This window comes from Halichoerus grypus, chromosome X, assembly GCF_964656455.1.
Source record: "Halichoerus grypus chromosome X, mHalGry1.hap1.1, whole genome shotgun sequence".
In the NCBI taxonomy this organism is placed as follows: Eukaryota; Metazoa; Chordata; class Mammalia; order Carnivora; family Phocidae; genus Halichoerus; species Halichoerus grypus.
This window is the reverse complement of record NC_135727.1, coordinates 37,356,754-37,373,457: the sequence shown is the minus strand read 5'-3', so window position 1 is coordinate 37,373,457 and position 16,704 is coordinate 37,356,754. Positions and strand designations below refer to the sequence as shown.

The window sequence follows — 16,704 nt, the reverse complement described above, 5'->3', positions numbered from 1 at the left end:
AAGTCATTTGTTACTAGTGGTTACATTTCCCCCTTCCTGTTGTCACTGGCCTAGTTCAAGATCTAGTACAGTAGCCTCATACCCGCTATCTTGGCAGCACACCCCCCCACCCCCTACACATATACTCATATGGCCCTCCGTATTGTGACCACGACAGTACTTCACGATTTTAATCAGTCATATCACTCCTCTGTTTAAAATCCTTCAGCCTGCCCATCATAGAGAGAATAAACACCAACCTTTTGACCTTAGCGCTACTTTTATACTACACATGCTAGCCGGCTCCAGTCTGACTGCCTACTTTCTGCCACTCAAACACATCAAGACCTTTCCTGCCTCTGGGCCTTCACTTTGGAAGCTCCCCCTACCTGGAGGGTCGAGTATCTTCTGGGATGGTCACAGGGCAAGCTGCCTCTTGACAATCAAATCTAAAGAATCACATATTTAAGCCCTTGCGACCCTCAACTTACGTGCTATTGCTGCTTAGACTCTTAGTTCTTTTATTTCACCCCACAAATTAGTCATTACTCTTTTACTTCACAGTTAATATTGTTCAGATTTACCTACATATTTACCAGTTTATTTGCTCACTATTCCTTGTTACACCTTAGATCTTTCTCCAGGGGTCATGTTTGAATGAGGCACGTGTTAGGCCTTCCTACTCTATCTTTCATGCTTCAACCTCACCTTTATGTTTTCCACCTTCTTATTTCTCAGTGCTCCATTCTGGAAAAAAAAGATCTTCAGATCTGCCAGTTCACTCTTTCTCTCTTCAGATGTGTTTAATTTGCTGTTTGGCCCACTCACTGAATTCTATTTCATTTTTCTCCCAGATTTGCCTGGTCATAGCTGATAATCTCTTTTTCTTATCCCATTCTGATTACATGTTTTGTTTCTTGAAACAATCCATCTGGAGTTGTTTTATGTCCTGTATCCGATTAATTCTAGTATCTGAAGTCTTTGGGAATCCAAATCTCTTGTTTGTGCTAACTCTCCCTTGCGGTGACTTGTTTTCTTGTATGTTTGATAGATACGTATTTTTTCATTGTGAGCTCCTATTTGGTTGAACTAAGTCTTGGGGAATCCCGAGGGGTCTAGGTTGGGGATGCTCTCCTCCAAAAAGATGTGAATTTGCTTCTGCCAGGTGCCAAGAGGCACTAACAACATGGGGCCATCTTTTCTCAGCAGTGCTTTGAACTGTGACATGTGAACTTTGAACATGTGACTTGAGGACCGTAGATTTGAACTCCAGGCCTGTGTTAGAACAAGCTTTGAGTTGCAAACTCAAGGGAAGGCTCTTCCACTCTGCAGCATTCACACTCAAAGACACAGCCCCTAAATTAGTCACTCTCATAATCAATTTCAATAAAAGCTCCTCAGGAAGTTGATGATACTGATCCACAAAATGAAACAATTCCTTCACACTACACTCCTTGGTTCCAGTAGTTTCTTGGTTTTGCCCTTCCTCCACGTTGACTACCCTCTTGGTGACCAGAGGTCTTTTTTTTTTTATGTTATGTTAATCCGCATACATTACATCATTAGTTTTTGATGTAGTGTTCCAGGATTCATTGTTTGCATATAACACCCAGTGCTCCATGCAGAATGCGCCCTCTTTAATACCCATCGCCGGGCTAACCCATCCTCCCACCCCCCTCCCCTCTAGAACCCTCAGTTTGTTTTTCAGAGTCCATAGTCTCTCATGGTTCGGGTGACCAGAGGTCTTAAAGGGACTTTCTGTCACCCCTTCACAATTTTTACCTTGCACGGGCGGGAGCAGCTTTGAGGCTAGTGGCCCAAGCTCAGACTCACTGAAATCTGCATTTGGCCTGACACACTATTGTCTTTTACTTTTAGTTTATCTATTATAGATAACGATAGCCAGAGGACTGAATATTTTGTCTTTCTCTTATTAGCTTGCACTTCTTTAGAGACGCCTAGGGCAAGGTATGGGTAAAGGACACAGAGCTTCCAAGCCTTTTGAGTGTGCGTCTCTCCCTGCATCTCCATGTGTTCACCAACCGAGAAGCTCTCCCAACACTCTCTTTTTTGTTTTTTTATGGAGGCATCTTTACATAGGCATGATCGATTATATCATTGGCTATTCATGATCCATTCAATATCCAGCCCCTCTCCCCTCTCCAGAGGTCTGGGGGTGGGACTGAAAGTTCCACTACTAATCACCTGGTTGATTCTCTTGGCAACCAGCCCACATCCTTAGGCAGTTTCCAAAGTCTCCTCATTAACATAACAAAGAACACCTTCGTCACTCATCCCTTAGGATATTCCAAGATAAGTTTTAGGAGCTCTTTGACAGGAAAAGGACAAAGACCAAATATATATATTTCTTATAAAAAACATTATCACAACATCAGACCCAGCACTTCCACTTCTAGGTATATACAAAAAAGAATTGAAAGCAGTGACTCTAATAGGTCCTTGTATGCCGTGTTCATTAGAGCATTATTTACAATAGCCCAAAGGTAGAAACAATCCAAGTGTCCATCAATGGAAGGATGGGTAAACAAAACACATACAAAGGAATCACACTGTACTCATACAATCCAACCACAAAAGGAATGTGGCTCTGATACATGCAGCCTGGACCTTGCAAACATTATGCCAAATGAAATAAACCAGACACCAAAGGACAAACACTATATGCTTCTACTTATATGAAATAATCTAGAATAGACAAAATCATTGAGATGCAAAGTAGATTAGAGGTTCCCAGAGGCTAGGGGAGAGGGGGATTGAGCAGTTATTGCTTCATACTTACATAATTTCTGTCTAGGGTGATGAAAAAGTTCTTGAACTAGATAGTAGTGATTGTTGAACAACACAGTGAGTGTAATTCGTGCCACTGAATTGCACACACGAAATGGTTAAAATGACGAATCTTTATAGTACGTATTTTACTACAATTAAAACCCTAGTAATATACCAAAAAATCATTGAATTATACACTTTAAATGGATCAATTTTATAGTATGTGAATTATATATCAACAGAGCCGTTTATAACTGGTTTTTTTTTTAGATTTTATTTATTTATTTGACAGAGAGACACAGCGAGAGAGGGACCACAAGTAGGGGGAGTGGGAGAGGGAGAAGCAGGCTTCCTGCTGAGCAGGGAGCCCGATGTGGGGCTCGATCCCAGGACCCCGGGATCACGACCCGAGCCGAAGGCGGACGCTTAACGACTGAGCCCCCCAGGCGCCCCAGAGCCATTTATAGTTACAGTTTGTTATAATTTATCCAGGATTTAGTTGCACTGTAACAGGGAGGCTTTTTAGAATACTTGGTCTGCCATATTGCAGAGGCAGAAGTCAACCTTCATCTATTTGGAGAGGGTGTCCTTATCTCCTGATCTAAACTAGAACCACCGCCACCACGGAAGCTCCAAAACAATAGAGCCCGCTTCTGTCTTGTTCACCACTGCATCTCCACTAAATTCCAGTGTAAAAAGTCAAACATTTAAAAAAAATATTATCATCAATAATAGCAAGAGTCTAAGGATCCTAATAATTAAATTTTAGTTTCCTAATTAAGGCTATTCCAGTATGACAAGGTTATTCTAGACCGCTAGTGATCCCTGTCCTCTACACCGCATGTTAGACAAAATCATAAGAGATGAAGATTGACCTCTTTACTAAGTTCTGGATCTATCGGCTTTCTAGTTATTCGTATAAAACAATGCAGTGTCAAGCTGCTCACCCACTAAAGACCGTTTCTTAAGCACCTTAGTTGCCCTATGGGTTTTGTCCTGTCTCACTTTTGTCCATCAAAGCATCCACTTCTTGAAGGCACTGACCATGTCTCTGATTCCCTTCGTCTTGCCTCAGGGTGCTTAGCTTTAGTGTGTGACCCATCCTTAGGGCCTTAGGAAACAGTATTGACTGGCTGCTTGCAGTGGGAGAGATGGATATTCTGTTCCCACTATCTTGTGCCACCCTCAGGGAATTCTATGCCCCTCTGCAAGCTGGTCTACCTATTTCTATGGCAAGTCACAGTGAGGCTAACTCCCTCTGATCCTCCAGCACTAGACCTGACTGGGCTTTTCTTTTTCCTTGCCTGGTGAAGAGTGACTGGTCCTTAGAAGCTCTTCTCATAGGTCTCTGGGATGTAAAGTAGCACACGAAACTTCAGGAATAGATCGAGTTTCTGTCAATGGATTTTGCATAGCCAACAGTGACTCTCCTTCCACCTTCATTCTAGAATTTCCCCCACAAAACTGAAATCTACATCTCAGCTGGGCTATATCAGCCCTCCAGATTATTCTTTCTGCCTTTAAAACGATTTATCTCTGAATGGCCAAAGGTCATAATGACCTTTCATTGTTTTGCATTTGTCAAGTGATCTCACCTCCATTACCTCATTTGGTTCATTAGCCCTTCTTTTTTTTTTTTTAATGAACGAAGAGTGAAAGCCCATCAAAGTTAAGTGACTTGTGCAAGACCACAGTGCTAGTTAGTTACAGAGCTGATACTAGAACTCAAGACTTCTTCTTTGACTCTGACACACCGGATACCTAAGTTACACAGCAAAGGCACTTATTTCCTAGGTGGCGAGACCTGGGTAAGGAAATCCAGTAGGGCACTCTGGGTAGTATGAAAATATCTATGCCCTGGGAAAGAAGAGCATAGAAGGGGAGATGGGAAGGAGCAAGGCTTTCCACCCTATTTTACCAGAAGCTGGTTGTGATTTAATAACCTGAGCTAGGCAGTGCCAGCTCCCCTGGAAGCCTGGCAACCCCTCAATGCTCAAGGGTGTTTTTTCCTTAGCTTTTCTTTGCCATTTTCCAAGAGTCTCTGTGTCAGGTCCCACTGGGGGCCTCGCAGGGATGAGAACAGCTGCAGAGGCGCTGGAGTTGGGCTGCTGAGTCCATGCCCAGGACCGACACCTGCCCTTCCACAGGGCCCTGGGGACAAGTTGGCTCAGAGAAACAGGGACGAGACAGAACTCCATTCATCAGCGAGAACTGGGGTGGAAAAACCCTGCTTGATCCCTTGGCACCACTAAGCTCTAAGGTTGGCTCTGAGCCCCACACAACTCCAGATTCTGTTCAGCAGGGTCAATTAAAATAAGAGAGTGTACTTGGAGGGCCCATTGCCGTTATCAGTTGCATTTAACGAGTTATCTGCTGTCTGCTATGCACAAAGTATAGTGGGAATATGGCTTTCGAATTCAGTAGAGGAAGGAAAGGTTTGTTTCAAAAAGGAAGTTAATGTCTTTCTAGATTCTGGGTTAATTCTTGCCTTTGACTCACTGTGGAATCAGATAAGTTGCTTTCTCTCTGGGTCTCAGTTTCCCCTGCTGTAAGGTGAGGGTGCTGGTCTGGAGCCTTTTGAGGTCTGTGACTTTTTTGTGTCACAAGCCCTTTTGAGAATTTGATGAAAGCTATGGAGCTTCTCAGAAAAAATGCATATGTGTAGATAGATAGCTTATTTTTCATATCATTTCAGGGCTTAAATATTTCCCTGAAGCCCATCTATAGATCCTAAGTTAAGAACCTCTGGAGTAGTTGATTTCCGAGGTCTCTTCTAGCTCTGACAGTCTCTGAAACATTCCAAGTTGGACACAGTTAATGAGCAGAGACACCAGGGCCAGAATGCTGGCAGCTGTGGTGGAATCCCAGAGGCTTAACTGTACCCCCCTTCCCAGGCTTCCTGAGACTCCAGTCCAAGGGAAGCAAAAGGATGTAAGCTCATTCTCTGCAAACTGAGTCCAAGGGAAGCAAAGGGGTACAAACTGATTTACAGCAAACCAGAGACTGGAGTGTGCATCTGATGGTTTTCTCCCAGGATGCTGGAATTTAGCAAGGATATGACCTTTGTGGGAGAGAGTAGGCGCAAGAGTCATGGCCTCTAAATGTGCCTCAATGGTTGGTTGGGGAAAGGACAAAGAGCATTGGTGAGGAACATACAGCTCAATTTCAGATGTTCTGAGCTGATGACTTAGGAGGTGATTCTCAACATGGCTGCACAGAATGCTAACGGCCATAAACCTACTGCATTCCCCCTTTATGAGACTAGATTTTAGTACTAAAAAAAGATCAGGAGAGAAGAAAAGAAAGAGATTTGGTTGGGTGTACCAGTCGGGGTCCCAGTAAGAAACCCACGACACACTCAAACTGAGTAGTTTAACAAAGGGGATTGCTTACAAAAGTATGGGCAGGGTACAAAGAAGGCACAGGGGATACTGCAGTGTCCCAGGACTAGTAATAGTGGGGTCCCCTATCACCCTTATTCCTGAAAGAGAGAGGGGAGGGAGCAGTTACCAGAACCTAGAGGAAGGAGAGAGCATGAAAATGATATGAAAAGAGCTCCCTGATCAGAGCTGTGACCTTCAGTCAAAAGACGCCCAGCAACTTTCCAGGCAGGGGGCCAGGGAATAAACAGCCTAACCTTACTTTTCTCCTCTCTGCCAGGGTTCCCCATGGGCTAAACACAACCAGAATCCAGAAGACGAGGGAGCCTGTTGACAGGGAGCAGGGCGGCGTAGGGTAGAAAGTAGAGAGTAAATCTGAAGAGGAAGGCCTGGAGAGCAGGTCTGTCATTGCAGGCAAGAGAAAGGAACTGTTACCATGGCCTTGAATGTGACATCCACCCAGCAGGCCCTGTGACATCTGGGCAAGAATAACTGAAAAGGTGTGAACTGCAATTAAGCGATAATGATACCATTTTGCATGTGTAAAAGCCTTTACATGTTTCATGCTGCTTTCACCTTATTGGCTCATCTGAGCCGTGGACTTACCATGTAGGCAAATGGGTAGTTTTAGTCTACACATGAGGAACCTGAACTTCAGCTAAGGTAAGGGAATTTGCAAGCTCAAATGTCGATAAAGAGGAAGATGGAGACTAGAACATGGGTTTGGACTCCTAGTCTAGGGCCATTTGCACTATACCTTGTGGTCTTTTCTGTGTCACGTTTCAGTCCACAATGTTGCTCCGACAGGACTTTATAGGAGTCCTACTACTGACAGATGTGAAAATCCACCACAAGGGCAACAATGAGGAACAAAACTGCAGGGACTGCTTCCTCACATTTTGAAGAAAGGGTCAGTATGATGCAGTGGTACGAAAACAGGCTGAGTTGGAAGATAAATAAGTGGGTACAATATTCTTTGCAACTGTTTTCCAGAGCAGAGACTCCTAGACCCAGTTCTTCCCACATCCTCTCTCCTTCTTCGTTTCTGGCCTCTGGCTATCCTACCTCATCAGCTACAGACTTCCACTGTAGAGGCTGTCATAGCTTGAAAGTAGGAAAGAAATGGAAATGAAGAAGTAAAAGCCCAAGGCAAATAAGAAAACAGAAACTTACCATGTCTTTTCAAACTCCATTGCAAAAAATAAAAACGTGTTTTCAAACTTGTCCCAATTTGCATGTAAACCAAGAAGGAAAACCAGGAGCTGGTCTACCCTTGAGTTTGCAATTAAGTAGGACTAGAGGAAAATTCTGAGGGTTCAGTGTTCTTAGGAACTGCATAGTGCTTAATGGAAGAGATGAGTCAGGCACTAGATGTGAAAGGACATTTGGGAAGGATGGGATTGCAGATGTCTCTGCCTGCAACCTTAAACTCCTTGTTCTAAAGATAATTAGAAGCCAGTGAATCCTACAAGGTTCAAAGCCAATGAGCTTTCACGATCCATAGATTCTAGAGCAGTTCTCAGCCCAGGGTCATTTGCCTCCATCTAACTCCCCCAAAGACATTGGGCAGTATCTGGAGACATTTTGGGTTGTCACAACCTGGGGGTGGGGGTGCTACTGACATCTAGTGGGTAGAGGCCAGAGATGCTGCTAAATGACCTACAATGCACAGAACAGAGCCACACAACAAAGAACTAAAGAACAATCTGGACCAAAACATTAATAGTGCCAGGCTGGAGAAACCCTGCTCTAGGGCATCTCTCAACTGTCAAGATGTTACCCATGCTACGACCACAACCCTCTCCACTCCCCAGCTGTAAAGATGGCCTCCTTGCTTCCACCTATGGATGGTAGGCTAGCAACTCTCCAGAGCCAGTTCAATGTCAGCAGGCTATTGGGCTAAGGCAGAATTCATCTCATTTCCCAGGGTGGTTTGTTGTTGTTACTATTGTCCATCGCTATTGAGTTTTTGACCCTTGGCCTTACTTTAACCCCGCTAAGAAGCTTATTTCCTAGTTCCTAACTGCTTGTCTGGTTAATGACTCACAGCCTTCCTAGACCTCTGGTTTTTGCAAAGCCCTTGGCTCTTCTAGTCCTGGCATCTTTCCCAGGCTCTGAGGTCCAACTTCATCCATGGTTTCAGTACTCAGTACAACACTGTTTTACTCATTCCATTCTGGGACACCAAATGGGGTTTGGGCTGGTAATTACCCTAGACCTGTTGCCTCTTGAATCTGTGTGAGAAAGTTACCTGCCCCAGGAAGGAAAAGACTCAATGAAATATCAACTAGTACAAGAGGTACTTCTTCTGTGACTGTCAAAGTTGTAAGAGAAAGACCGAGAAGATGCTTTCTGATGCAGCACATTTCAGAAGACTTCTGTGTCAGCTGGCTTAAGGAGAGACAGAAAGATGTCCTACACAATGTTGTCTTTTTTTTTTTAAGATTTTATTTATTTATTTCACAGAGGGAGACACAGAGAGAGAGGGAACACAAGCAGGGGCAGAGGGAGAGGGAGAAGCAGACTCCCTGCTGAGCAGGGAACCCGACTCGGGGCTCGATCCCAGGACCCCGGGATCATGACCTGAGCTGAAGACAGATGCTTAACGACTGAGACACCCAGGCGTTCCACAATGTTGTCTTAAATCTCGTCAAGCATGTACTTCATGTTTGAAGAAGAAAAAAAAAAAAAAAGCGCTGAGGATAAACTGAGACCCCACGGTTGAAATAATGTCTGATTTGGCCCTTTCTCAAGTGTTAGCCTCATACATTTAGGAAGGAGTACAAAAAAGGAATTTGAAACAACAACACAAAATATGAGGATTATAACCATGAAGGCAAGTAGGAGTAACTGCTGTATTCCTAACAAACTTTTTTTTCTGATTTTTGAGACTCAGGGTGATATTTGTGCAAAGGACTGGCTCCTAGTCCTGGTTCAGTCACATGTTGCTATGTGATCATGGGCAAGTCACTCACACTTTATTCCTCATCTAAAAAAATGGAACTGATATACTATAACTGTAGTTTTCTTTTTTTTCCAATTTGGAACAAAAAGATAGTGCATATGAAAGTGCCTTGAAAAGCATTAATGTTCTATGAATGCAAATTATTATAATTATTTTGCAGAAGGTGTGTGACTTAAGGGGAAATGAATGTGGATAAGGAGGGACCAAACAAAGCTGGTAGGGGAAATCAGGTTTTGACAAAGGAGAGACAGAGACAAAGAGGTAGAGACACACAGGGGCAGGAGAGAGACAGACAGACAGAAGCAGAGAGAGAGATAAAGAGAGAGAGACAGAGAATCTTCTGTGAACTATCTTCGTCCTGTTTTACAGCACCCAAGGACTAGAAGGAAAATCCACTTTCTCTGCCCCTACAGAGCACTTTATTTCCACATTCTGGGCATAGCTGTACCTATCTCCTTTTATAAAATCTTTGCAACAAAGGACTCCCTAACATGATTTAGTAATGCATTCCAGAAGTGATCTTTTAGGCCAAAAAGTTCTTCTGAATTCAATCGCTTGTTGAATAGCATCACTGAGTGCTTATGAGAATTTAGCCACCATGGTAACCGTTTAGGTAACAAAGAATAAGACACAGCTCTTGTCCTCGAGGAGCTGTCAGTCTGGTGGAAATTCCTTGGTTGAGTTCCTTCTGTCACAATTTAAATCTCTTCTTGCCTCTGACCTACATGTAATGGTCTGAAACGTTGACTTTGGGACCTTGTTTATACAATCATCTCAACTGCCTCACGGTTCCAAGTTTTGACTCATAGCAATTGTGTTTTGAGCCTGTTAAGACTGAAAACTTACACAATTAAATTAGTTTCCCTTAAGAATGGGGGAAATAATCCAAGTCCAATATATTGGCAACCAGTCCAACTGGTTGCTGGGAAAGGATGAGTTGACTGCACATTTCTGAAGACTAATTTCTAGATGCTAGAGTATTCATAGCTTAATCTGCATCCTGCCCAGGGTTGTAGGTAATGCCTAGAGAGGACTATAACTGAACGCTAAGGAATAAAGCTCTAATAGTAGACATCTCTCATCCCTTAGCATTTGGTAAAGGATATCTGAGAGCCTTTGATGGCCCCTTCAAATCACTCTCTTCATGCAAACCATCTCTAATGTTCCATTTCCACTTTCTTTTAGTTCACATTCCCATTATGCCCATCACCATGTTTAATGAGCCAGATTCGTTCAAACGCAGCTAAAAGTCAAATACACAAAGAAGGTAGGATGATTCCTGTGAGAAAGAGAGCTTCTGTGACAACCCTCAAGGAGGCCGGGAGACAAAATGCTTCTCTGAAGACACCCAGGAGGAACGGCTAGTGCAAGTTCTGTATTCTCTCCCTCCTCACAAAAAGGCCTTTCTTTTTTCCCTCTTCAAATCCATTCCGCCTCCCACACAGAGAGGCAGGACTAGTGGCAAGTTTAAGCAGGAATGCAAATTGAGGGATGTGTACAGGAAGACAGAAATAGACTGTATAAAATGGCAGCCAGTGTGATCGCCTGGAAGAAGCTCAACTCAAACCTTTCCACTGAGAGCAAAGCAGCCCCTGTTTACATTCGTCCCTTGCATGGGCTGCTGGGATCAGGAGTCAGGCTTTCAATGGTTTACAGCAACAGGACAACCCCTTGGAGGGCTGAGGGCCCACTCTCACTGTGCCTCTTACCCAAATGAGTGGTAAGATCGGCATCGAGGAGACAAGAACCTTAGCTGGACTGAACCTGCATGGTGACATTTCCCAGTCCCAACGAAGACCAGGCTTGTTGCAGCTTCCACAAAGCAAGCTCCGCATGGAGTGCGGGAGACAAGCTACGATCACTTGAATCTCATTTTCTCCACATTTACAGTAGATCCAGGGTCATTTAATACATGGTTGAAACAGAGCGTATGGATGAATTTCATTTTCCGGTCACTGAAGGTTAGCCTTTTCAAAAATTCACTTATACTTTGGTTCCAAATTTTGTTCAAGCAGAAGTGTGAAGGAAAAAAAAAAAAAAAACTAAACATCAGACCCTGGCTATTTGTTATTCCCCTATCAAGGTAGAAAAATCGGTTTAATTATTTATTAATCGGTTAAATTAAAAATCAGTTTAATTAATTATTGCAACATCTTTAGGTGTCTTTGCACCCTCCCAGGCTAGCACAGGATTGGGCATCTAGTAGGTTCACAGAACATTTATTTCTTTTAGCATTCCAACGAATCGCCATTTACTGTATTTGTGTGTGTCTCCATAGCTGATCTCCTCTCTTTTTCAGATACATACAGCCTGAAGTACATCTGTTATTAACCTAATATCTTCAATTTCTTGAAATAGTTTCCTGTTTTGCTTATTATCTCTGTCATTAACAGTTACTGACCTAGGCCCTCATCCGGAACTCAAGGGCAGATGTGCATTCTTCTGGTCATTTTTGTGCTGAGGTTATGCTTTAGCCATCCAAATTCAGCTCAGAGTGGACAAACTACAGCAAGCGGAGAACATGGAGCCAAGAGAAGGGGAAGGGAAGAGAGACAGGGAGAGCCATCTGAAATGCTTGCTGGGCCATGGTTCAGAGAAAACTGCCTCCCTAGACTTGGCTGTCTTTCTAGGCCAGGCCTCTGTCAATAACACATTTATTGGCCATCCTGACTTCAGCCTCTGATTTGCCCAATTCAAATATACTTTTTCCAAGAAACAGCTCTCCTAGTCATGGCCCCTGACCATGACAAACAATGCTGTTGAAAGGTCCGAGTGAATGGGGCCATTTTCTCTAAATGAGTCACCACCACCTGGAAAGTTCTTGGAAAATGGAAGAGGCGCCAGAAGGCTAAAGACAAGGAAATGTTGTCCTACTTTTTGAAAAGGGAAAGAAGTATATCTCAGAAAATATAAACGAATAATTAACTTGATGCTGATACCCACAAAAATACTGCAAAAGGGCTATTAGAATACTGTTTGTGAGCACTCAAGCAAAATTAGGATCACTAGACACAAATAAGGGTCAGCACAAGCCATGCCCAGCTACCTTTTCTTTTGATAAAACTTCTAGACATCTGTGGGGGATATAAAAATATAGTTTAAAAAACATGTTTTGTGTACTGACTATGCCCTGGGCCAGGGTTGGCAAAATACTTCCTTCCTGAGCCCATGGCAGAAATCATAACCCCTCACAACACGCTAGCGCTGAGTTCCTCCCCGATGTGCACTCCTTCTCAGTAGGCAGTCACCTTAGTCCACCTGCCATCCCAGGCTCACAGTCTGGAGATGCAGAAAATACATAAGACCCTTTTAGGAATTCATAAAATAGTAAAGTATGTTAGTCATTAAAATTCTAGTATATTATAGACATGGGACCCATCAATTCTGCTTCAAGGAGGAAGAATGAGGGCATAGCAACACTTCACAGAGGAGGTGACATTAGAAATGGGTCTCAAGGGGCACCTGGGTGGCTCAGTCGTTAAGCTTCTGCCTTCGGCTCAGATCATGATCTCAGGGTCCTGGGACCGAGCCCCACGTCGGGGGTCTCTGCTCAGCGGGGAGCCTGCTTCTCCCTCTCCCACTCCCCCTGCTTGTGTTCCCTCTCTCGCTGTGTCTCTCTCTGTCAAATAAATAAAATCTTAAAAAAAAAAAAAAAAAGAAATGGGTCTCAAAAAAAAAAAAAAAGAAAGAAATGGGTCTCAATAGATGAGTAGGAGTTCTCCAGGTAAAGGAACAGAAATGCCATAAAATATCAGTCTGAAGTTTTTGAAGTTAGGTCTTTTTTTTTTTTTTTTTTTAAAGATTTTATTTATTTATTTGAGAGAGAGAATGAGAGAGAGCAAGAGAGCATGAGAGGGGGAGGGTCAGAGGGAGAAGCAGACTCCCTGCTGAGCAGGGAGCCCGATGCGGGACTCGATCCTGAGACTCCAGGATCATGACCTGAGCCGAAGGCAGTCGCTTAACCAACTGAGCCACCCAGGTGCCCCTGAAGTTAGGTCTTGATTATACATTTGTTGGCAAATTGAAGAACTGGGGGTTTAATGTCAGTGTAATGAATTGTAGCTTTACTTGAATAGCCCTGCCAAAAGAAAGCGATTGATGTTAAATGACAGAATCAAGATTTCAGAAAGTTTTCTGGGGCACCTGGCTGGCTCAGTCAGTGGAGTATGCGACTCTTGATCTGGAGTTGTGAGCTCAAGTGCCATGTTGGGTATAGAGATTACTTGAAAACAAAATCTTAAAAGAAAAAAAAAAGTTTTAAAAAGTTTTTTAAAGGGCAGGACTTATGGGCCAAAAGCAAAGATTTCTAATGTTCCTTTGAGTTCCAGGAGAGATTATATTTAATGTACTTAATAAATGTAAAGTTCCACATTTAGATTTCCAAAAATCAACTGTATATGGTGGAGCAAGATGGATATTAACAGCAGCCTTAGGATTTTAGTTGATCCCAAGGCTAATATGAGTCATTAATGTGTGAGAGTTAATAGTGAGGAATAGAATGACACAGTGAAAAGATCTCTGGAATGGGAGTTAAGAGACCCAAGTTTAGTTCTATCTATCTCGCTAAGTCACCATGTGACCTCAGTAAGTCACTTTGCCTCTTTGGGCCACATTGTTCTCTGAAGAGATTGGACTCAATTCATGGTTTTCAAACTACGCTCTTCAGATCCTTGGGATGCTTCTTGGGCTACCTTGGGGAACAAGAAGGAAGTTGACATGAAGGTTCTGTAACCTCCCACCCTCCTTTCATTTCAACAAGAGAAACTCCATTCTTAAGTGTTTTAAGAATTGGGATTCTGGCTAAGATTTCATTTGCAAAAGAATTCCATTGCAGGGGCGCCTGGGTGGCTCAGTCCATCAAGCATCTGCCTTTGGCTCAGGTCATGATCTCGGGGACCTGGGATTGAGCCCCATGTTGGGCTCCCTGCTCAGCAGGGAGTCTGCTTTTCCCTCTGCCTCTTCCCCTGCTCGTGCTCTCTCTCAAATAAAAAAAAAAAAAAAGAATTCCATTGCAAAAAAATAATATGTTAAAGCCATGTAGCTCTAACATTGTAATCTTACAGGACATTGAGGGGAGTGTTGTGTGCAACTTCGTAAAATTAGTTTCTCTATATGTACTGGGCAATGGTCAGACAATATCTGAACTCTCTTCCACTCTGGGCACCATGTTTTGAGAGGGACATCAACAAAACAGAATGCATTTGGAGAAAGATGACTCAGGATGGGAAAAGCATATATATTGAAGATAATAGAGGTGCTTATCCTGGAAAACAGAAGATGTGGGGGACACGATAAACAAATTTAAATATTTGAAGGCTTATCCTGCAGAAGAATGATTTGCCTTATTCTGTTTAGCTCTAGAACACTGAGCTGGAACTGCTGGACAAAAAGAATTTCAAAACAGATTTTGACTCACCATAGGATTGAACTTTTAAACACATAGCCTTACAAAGTAATGAGCTTGCAGTAAGAACAAAAAATGAGGTATAAATTTTGCAAAATAGAAGGAAAAATTATCACTATTTTCAATGAGCAATAATTGTGCCTCGGATAAACCTCATTGGCCACAATACTGCCACTGTGCAGAGCTAAATCATTGCTATTCTCATACTGGATGATTATCTACTCAGAAAATTGCAGAAAACGAACAAAAATCCATGTGCTCCAATAAGATAGTTTAGCAAGATGGCCACGTACCAGATCAACATACAAAATAATAGTTTTCTTATACTGCAGCAATAGTCAATTATTAAAAAATTTAGAGGAAAAATATTCTATTCACAAGAGCAAGAAAAATTATAAGATATCTAGAAGTAAATCTATTAAAAATGTCTTAGACCTAGTTGGTGAAAACTATACAAGTCTTTATCGAAGAAAATAAAAGATATTTTCATTTTCAAAATATTTTAAAGATGTCATTTCTCCTTAAACTTAGATATACAATTCAAGACAGTCCAAATAAAAATCTCAGTAGCACTTTAATGAAAATTGACAATCTGTTTCTAAAAAGTTCATATGAAGACAAAATGTATAAAAATAGGGCATGATATCTTGGGGAAAAAAGGGCCCAGTGGAGATTTACAATATCAGACATCAAAATAAACTATAGTATTTAAAACAGGGTAGTATTATGCCAGGAACAGGCAGAAATAAATCCATGGAACAGAGATCATAGATGAATTGAGAGTCAAAATGACACTTCTAATCAGTGGAGAAAGAATTTAATTATTTTATAAATTGGGATGAGACCTTGCCTATCTCTTTTGAAAAACGGTAGACACTTCCCTGTAGCTCACAAAAAACACAAAAAATAGAGATGAGCATAAAAGGAAAAAACAATAAGAATGTTTGAAGAAATAGAGAAGAATGCTTTGATGATCTTCAGGTAAGGAAGGCCTTCTTCAACAAGATCTAAAACACAGAAGCCACAAAGTAAAAGAGTAATAAATTTGATTATGCCAAAATTAAAGGCTTTTAATTTAACATTTTACAAAAAAAGAAGAGGTAAATAAATCAAATAAATAAATACAAGTTATAAGACAGAGAATACTGGCCACATATTCAACAAAGGATTACCTTCTAAAATATATCATATCAATGTTTTTTATTTTTATTGTTTTATTTTTTTAAAGATTTTATTTATTTATTTGACAGAGAGAGAGAGAGATCACAAGTAGGCAGACAGGCAGGCAAGGGAGAGGGAGAAGCAGGCTCCCTGCTGAGCACGGAGTCCGATGCGGGGTTCGATCCCAGCACCCTGGGATCATGACTTGAGCTGAAGGCAGACGCTTAACCGACTGAACCACCCAGTCACTCCCATATCAGTGTTTTTTAAAAAGAACAAAGAATCCAATAGGAAAATGGGCAAAGTAAATAAACAGGCAACTAATTAACTAATTAATTTAAAATGGCCAAAATTCTCACTCACTCAATCTCTATAGTCTCAGGGCAATGCAAATTAAAGCAGCAATTATATATTATTTTTATCCATCAGACTAGTAAAAATCTAAAAGACTGATGAAAGTGTTGCAGAAAATATAAGAAAACTGCACTCCTAAACACTGTGGATGGGAGTAAACATTTATAAAGCCTTTTAGGGATGGAACAATTGGCAGAATGTATCAAAACAGAAAATATATGTAATCAATGACCCAGTAATTATACCTCTAAGAATCTAATGATATACATACAAAGATGCTTATTACAGTATTGTACGTAACTGCAAAAATTGGAGGCAACCTAACTATCCACCAATAGAGAACTATTTCATAAACTACAATATATCCATACTAGAGAATACCATGCAGCTATTAAAAAGGAATGCAATGGGAACGTATATACCCATACAGACAGAGCTCCAAATGGTGCAAAAGCAGATTGTGGACAAATGGAGATTATGTGATCTTATTTAAGAATAGATATATTTATCTCTACCTCCATCTCTATGTGTAAATCAAGGTTTCTCAACCTTGGTACTGTTGACATTTGGGGTCAGATGATTGTTTTTTGTGGGTTTTTTAGATTTTATTTATTCATTTGAGAGAGAGAGAGAGAGCGAGAGCATGTGAGTGCGTGAGTGGGGAGGGGCGA

At 41.8% G+C, this 16,704-nt stretch overlaps 1 protein-coding gene and 1 non-coding gene across 6 annotated transcripts in view; both read right to left on the bottom strand.

Moving 5' to 3' along the window:
• DCX (doublecortin) overlaps positions 1-16,704 on the bottom strand; it is a 108,075-nt gene that overhangs the window by 39,567 nt on the left and 51,804 nt on the right. The window lies entirely within an intron of this gene.
• On the bottom strand, positions 14,560-14,704 carry LOC118536116 (U4 spliceosomal RNA). The gene has a single exon (XR_004917510.1). It is a non-coding gene; the product is annotated as a U4 spliceosomal RNA (small nuclear RNA).